The 6,765-nt window shown below is 46.2% G+C and overlaps 2 non-coding genes across 2 annotated transcripts; both read left to right on the plus strand.

Annotated features, from left to right (window-relative positions):
- The first annotated feature begins 4,692 nt into the window (after nucleotides 1-4,692).
- On the plus strand, nucleotides 4,693-4,765 carry trnav-uac (transfer RNA valine (anticodon UAC)). Its single transcript has one exon. It is a non-coding gene; the product is annotated as a tRNA-Val (tRNA).
- Nucleotides 4,766-5,694: 929 nt separating this feature from the next.
- On the plus strand, nucleotides 5,695-5,767 carry trnav-uac (transfer RNA valine (anticodon UAC)). Its single transcript has one exon. It is a non-coding gene; the product is annotated as a tRNA-Val (tRNA).
- Nucleotides 5,768-6,765: the final 998 nt, after the last annotated feature.

Here is a 6,765-nt window from a genome sequence, read left to right on the forward strand (position 1 = left end):
CAAACTGCTTCAACACGTTCAAACACTCAAGTTTGAACTTGTTTGTTTCAGGTCGAGTCGTGAAGAAACTAAAGAACGAAGATCAGACAACCTGTGTGCGACGTCTGGGCTTCACCGGATACACCAGCACCATATGACAGCTTAGCGTCTGTCCTACTTTAAAGTAGCTAACAGCATTTTGGATTCCCTATATACACAAATACAACTGTGAGAAACGGACAAAACCAAAACAGCATGGAAACATAGAGAGACTGCAACATACAGAAGAATCGCAACTCATTGTTTCTGTCAACCGGTGCGAATCGTCACGCATTTGTACCGATTTTTAATCGTGTCGCGATTCATCGTTGCATCTCTAATCCTGATAGAATGGCTGAGCTGAGTCTTCCTCGTCCTCTGTGAATATTCTCGGTAACAGACTCGGCTCCGCGGCGGTGGAGGCACTTTCTTTATTTTGGGCTTCAGTCGATGAGTTGTTCCCGTCCTGGTCGCTCTGTGTGGGAAGCTCCACAATCACTGACACAGTTTGAGATTCACATCTCTGCTCATCTTCCAGCTCAGTCTCAGTTTATAATATTAATATGTTGGCAGTGTGAGTTTAATCTAACTGAGTGAAGTCTTAAATGCAGCCTGATTATTCACAACAGACGGAAAATGAGTTATTGATTTTAAAAATGATTTTCTGATTTTCTCTGAGCCAAGAGAGGAAAACTGTGTTCATTCACAATAAAACATAAACCAATGATATGAAAATATATCAGCGTTAATGCACCGCAGAGTTTGTTATGAAGTAAGAAGAAGCAGAGCCGGTGTCGTGCCAGAACAGGAGCTGGGCTCAGCAGCTTCTATGGACATGATGGCAGAGGAAGCTAAGAAGACAAAAGGAGAGTAAATCTGTGAGAGTCGGTGTAGCATGCAGCATTCATGTTTTCTGTGTGTTCGCCCTGATGGGTGGTGCTGGTGGAGATCATGGTGTGCGGTAAAAGCTGGACAGATTTCAGCTCGTCTGTGATGGCAGCGGGGTCTTCAGGCTCCATTACCCTCACAGATGTGCCTCCACCTCTAACAGCGCTTCACACGGCTCGGGTGAACTGACACGAAGGATCAGGAACCTTCAGGTCACGTCAGGACCTCGTCCTCCATCTGCAGACCAGCGTGGAGTCATTTTAAAGGAACAGTCCACTGAAATCTGTCAGAGACGCTGGGATGGTGGATCTGGGTCAGCGTTGAACTGCAGTGAATCTGTGATCCGTCCTCAATGTGTCGAAAAGCAGGAAAGCTGCTGAGTAAGAGTTTTTACAGCAGGTATTTCTCTTCTTCATCTGAATACAGCTGCTGCTCCTGCTGCGAGCGAGGACGCTTCAAACACGAGTTTGTTTTAAAGACGTGAGAGCTGCAGGGGAGGAATACTTCAGTACACAGGAACTGCAGTACAAGGAGAAGTCACTGCAGTACTATCAGTAAAATATGAAAGTATTAGTGTGTGGCGCTTCATTCATGTTTAAAGTCTTTACACGCTGCTGGCTTCACGGTGTGTTTGTAGCTCCTGCTGGAAGGTTAACGGGCAAACAAACGGATTTATCATCGTCATCGACCTCCGTGTCTGAAGTGAAGCCACGTGACTCAGTCTCCGTAAGTCAAATCAAACAGGAAGTTGTGGTTTCTTTCAGTTTTTGTTTTCGTTAGTGAGTCTGGAGGATTATAAAAATATAGAAATGACTCTGACACTAAAACGATAAAGAAAATGAGGCTGAAACAATCTGTTGACGACGTCGATATACAGTGATCGTGATGGATTCGGTGTAATAATTCACCAGCTTCTGAACATGAGTTTTTCTGTTGTGTGAACTTTTATTTCAGGAACATTAATTAATCAACATTGTGACAAACACAGACTGAATCACGACACCAAATATTCATTTAAAATCTTTTTTTTTTTTTCTATCACAAACTGGAGCTCATGATCCAGCAGGGACGTAACCATGGCAACTGCGGTGGCTGTCATCAAGAGTTTCTCTTTAACAACACGAGTGTCCTGTTCAGCTCCGAGTGTTCAGGAGGTAAACGCTCCTCCTCCTCCTCCTCCTCCTGTTCTTCCTCCTCCTCCTCTTCCTCCTGTTCCTCCTCCTCCTCCTCCTCCTCCTCCTCCTCCTGTTCTTCCTCCTCCTCCTCCTGTTCTTCCTCCTCCTCCTCCTGTTCTTCTTCCTCCTCCTCCTCCTCTTCCTCCTGTTCTCCTCTCTTCTTTGGCTCGTTGCTGTAATCAACATTTCAAGGCTAAAAGCTGCCACCGCAGCAACTTCAAACCTTCAGAACAAGTCGTTATGTTGTTAAAAAATATATTAAAAAAATCACAGCGACACAAATAAAACGCTGCTCATCGATTGAGTGCCTCCAAACGTTAAAGTTGATCAGCAGATTTAAGCGTTTGGTGGCATAATGACGGAGACGTGGAGATCCAGAGTGAAATGAGTTTTATTGATTTTATATTAACTCTGATAAATACTCTGACTTGGCAGCCAATCAGGACGAAGCATAAAAACGTTGTGTTAATGTTGTCACCCATTTCTCAATTTAGTCTTCGTCTTGTGTCAAAGTTCATTCTTAGTCTTAGTCTTAGTCTTGTGTCAAAGTTCATTCTTAGTCTTAGTCTTAGTCTTGTGTCAAAGTTCATTCTTAGTCTTAGTCACTTTTAGTCTTAACAAATCATTTTTGTTCGTCATATTTTAGTCGACTAAAAGTCTGTTAGTCTATTTTTAGTCAAAACATTTGAGTCTTTCTATTTATTTCTATTTTTTTGGTTTATTAATTCCAGTTCACGTGTTCCACAGCTAACATAATGATTAAATTAATGAATTTTCAGGTTTTCTTCCCGCACATATTTCCATCCGTCAAATCGAGGCATTGTGCCTTTTCCTCTGCTTCTAAATAATGGAATGGGACCACACGTCCAGTGTCTTTGTCCTCTTGAGCATGATCGTGCTGTCTGTCCGTACGCCGTGTTTCTCCTGCGTGCTGTTTGTTTCCAGCCACAGGTTCGAGAGCAGCCAGAGGATTCAAACGTGGCCGTGACGTTGCTACAGTCAAAGAAGTGCTGGCACAAACACACGACAGCAGGACTGGATGCTGCTTTGTTTGTTATATCGTCGACCAAAACAAGGAGGACGTTTTTGTTCAGTTTTTATTTCTTGCGTGACATTTTCGTCTCGTCTCGTTTACAGGTTTACAGTCCTCAGTTTTGTTGAGATGAACTCAGAGTTCAGGGGAACAAACAAACCTGACTTGTTGTTGGCTGTGCTGGGTCGAAGCTGCAGGTTGTTTAGTTGGACGCTGGTTTGTTTCCACCTGTCAAAGCCGGACTCATCTGTCTCTTCCGCCTCTCTGCTTCCTGTCCGAGCAGACGGTTAATTGCGTTCACCTCGCAGCTCGGCTGTAAATCAGCCTGTGACGAGATGAAGCGTGAACCGAAGCAGTCCTTTCCAATCCTCCTTCCTCTTCTTCTTCTTTAAACTCGTCCAATCAGCTCGCACACACAAAGTAAACGAACGTGACAGAGCTGTTTAGTCTGAGCTCACCTTAACGGGAAAGAAACGTGAAGGAGGACCACCAACACCACCAACACCACCAACACCACCTTCACTGTTAAAGGTTCGCTTCCTGTACAGACTTGGTTTGAGTGGTCGGTTCAAGTCCAGCATGGGACATGGGGCTGGAGCCAGTATCAAATCCCTCAACTGTTCCCAGGGCGCCGCTCTGTGTGGCTGACCATCACGCCACCATCTGTCCTTCTTCTTCAATAGTCAGGTGATCTTTGTCGTCATGGTAACGATAATAAACACATGGCTGCTCACAGTTTGATATGATACTCCGTGACAGACTGTCTAAAACCTGGACGTGGTCTCCGTGACGTCCCCGCAGACTGTCTAAAACCTGGACGTATTCTCCATGACGTCCCCGCAGACTGTCTAAAACCTGGACGCCTTCCTTCAAACTAACGTGACGTGATGGATGCCTCGGGTCTTGTGGTTTCACTGTAGCTTTTAAACCTGTTTATCAAAAGAGACAGACGGAGGACGGACAGGTGAAGCTGGAGGTGTGTCGTCTTGTTGTCCTCTCTCTGTCCGCCTCATCACGTTCAGCGGTCGGTTGAACCTCCTGCAGTCGGATTAAAAAGGCTCCTCTCTACCTGCTGGACACGCCGCTGTGTGTTTTCATTTACTGCCCGCTGTGTGTGATGTATAGTGTGTGTGTGTGTGTGTGTGTGTGTGTGTGTGTGTGTGTGTGTGTGTGTGTGTGTGTGTGTGTAGGTGTTGTGGAATCAGAGCAGATGGAGGCAGATGGTGACTCCTACTGCTGCAGTAAAGTGGCATCTCATTACAACTCTGCCAGTTTAATCTGCGACTAATAAAAAAAGAATTCTTCAGTAAAATAAGAGAAATAAAACTGAACAGGAGAGGAGAGGCGGGGGCGGTGCAGGAACAGGTGGTGCTGGTGGTGGAGTTGGAGGGCAATGACAAGATGAGAAGAAGCAAAGTGAGGAGGGAGAGCAGACGTCTGTGGAAGAGTTTATTTTTACTGGTTTGTTCCTCCAGCAGACACTGGCAGTCTAAATAATCAGGTGGACGGTTGGTGGTCGTTTAGCTGACTCTGCCCGCAGCTTGGATGAATGAGCTGACGTCCACCCATCTGGGAGGGGGCTCCATAGTGTAGTGGTCATCACGTCTGCTTTACACGCAGAAGGTCCTGGGTTCAATCCCCAGTGGAACCAGAACTTTGGCTGAAGACGGTTATGACAAGAACTCATCGCCATGTTTCAGAGAGTGAATGTGGGACTGACTTTTAGAGCTCGGTGAAATAAAAGACAGACGCCGAGCTGGGCCGACTTGGTTCTGAACTCTGAAACTGGAGGCAACAAATTGAAAGTTTCCTTCGTGGTTGACCTTCTCTTTTTTTCGGGTGGTGGAGGGTGGAGGTGGTGGTGTCTCCCCGAGCCCCCACAGTCTCACAGTAATGGAGGTTGGAGCAGACTGGATCCGTCCTCTCAGGTCTTTATTACAGTCACACCCGAGTAACCGTTCACCTCTGCTGCTCCGCCGGCTCAGGAAATGTCAGCGTGCTGCTGCTGAAGGCTACAACACACACACACACACACACACACACACACACACACACACACCAACATCAACACACACACTCAGAGCTGTGACGTCTTCTTGGATCGGATCAGAGGGCACAGAGCCAGCAGAACTTCTGTGAACGGAATAAAAAAAGAATAAACGAACGAACTGTCCTCGATGAAGCAGCGTGACGTCTGAAGCGTTCGTCCAAACACACACCAAAGAAGAAGAAACAAAGACTGAAACGAGGCCGCGTTCAAACAGGATCCTGAGGCCCGGTGTAAACGCACCTTTCATTTGAGTGGAGGTCTGCCAGGAGACGCTGCAGCCAATCACACAAGTACGAGACAATCGACGAGTAGTCAGTTAGCGTTAGCTCGTGATGCAGCCGGTTTGGACCAGCGGGAAGAAGAAGAAGAAGAAGAAGAAGAAGAAGAAGAAGAAGAAGAGGAGGATGTAACCAGGCTCAGCCTCTTCTATGGACTGCTGCAGAGGAAAGAGAGTGAAGACGCTTACGGAAGGAAACTAAGAAAAGAAAAGGAGAGAGTGAGCGACAAGAGCCGTTGGCGTGGCTTCAACAGGTTCCATAGTTTAGTGGTCATCACGTCTGCTTTACACGCAGAAGGTCCTGGGTTCAATCCCCAGTGGAACCAGAACTCTGAGAACTCACTTTTAGGGTGTTTGGTGGGAGACTGAAAGCTGGAGGACAAAGGAGACAAACAGGCGTCCAAAAATACAAAAGATATTTCAACACGTGAGCTGCTAAGCTGAGACGTTACCGTGAACGCAACAGCAACCAGCTGGAAATACACAAACCTGTGAATCTTAACAAACATTCAGTTGTCACGAGTTTATAGGCGGGGGTGTCATGCCAGAACAGGAGGCTGGACTCAGCAGCCTCAATGGACATAATGGCAGAGGAGAAGAGAGCTAATTTAGCTGAGTTTGTTAGCCGGGCTCCCACATGGACATGAAGTCTGACTTCATGTTGACTCCTCCAGGTGATAACGAGTTCCTCATTTAATATTCAAGAATTCAACATCACAGTTTATTTTAGACACTTTGTGTGGCGCCGCTCTGCAGACAAACTATCGACAAACTCCAACGATGTGTCCTCTGGTGTGATAAATATTATTATTACAGCCAGAATTAAAAATAAATCTCTGCGCACTAAACTCGTGTTTCAGTGTCAAGCTGCTCACGTGCCTCTCACACACTCTTTATTTCCACAGAAGAAACACTCATTTGCATATTTTGTGCTGGAGCTTTGCGGCAGCGAGCGAGCGTCTGATTATTAACATCTGAACCGGAGGTCACGATGAAGCCGCTCTGCAGCCGCCATATCTGCGCAGAGACTCTGTTGATATGCAATCATGAAGGAGAGATTATGTGTTGTTCTCGAGCCGGAGGCCACTGGAGCTGGATCTTCATCATTCTCCCAGCAACGAACTGATCTAACAAAAACTGCACACACACACACAACACACACACACACACACACACACACACACACACACCCACAATCATCTCTCAGCTCTTTCATTGTTCGTTCTCGTTTTCCTGTCGTCTTTCTGCAGAAGGTTCGACGTCCTTGTGCAGCTTCAACAAATAAAAGTCTGAGATTTCACCTGTTCTCTGTCCTGAACACTTA

The sequence above is a fragment of the Larimichthys crocea genome, chromosome VIII, assembly GCF_000972845.2.
Source record: "Larimichthys crocea isolate SSNF chromosome VIII, L_crocea_2.0, whole genome shotgun sequence".
NCBI classification, from domain to species: domain Eukaryota; kingdom Metazoa; phylum Chordata; class Actinopteri; family Sciaenidae; genus Larimichthys; species Larimichthys crocea.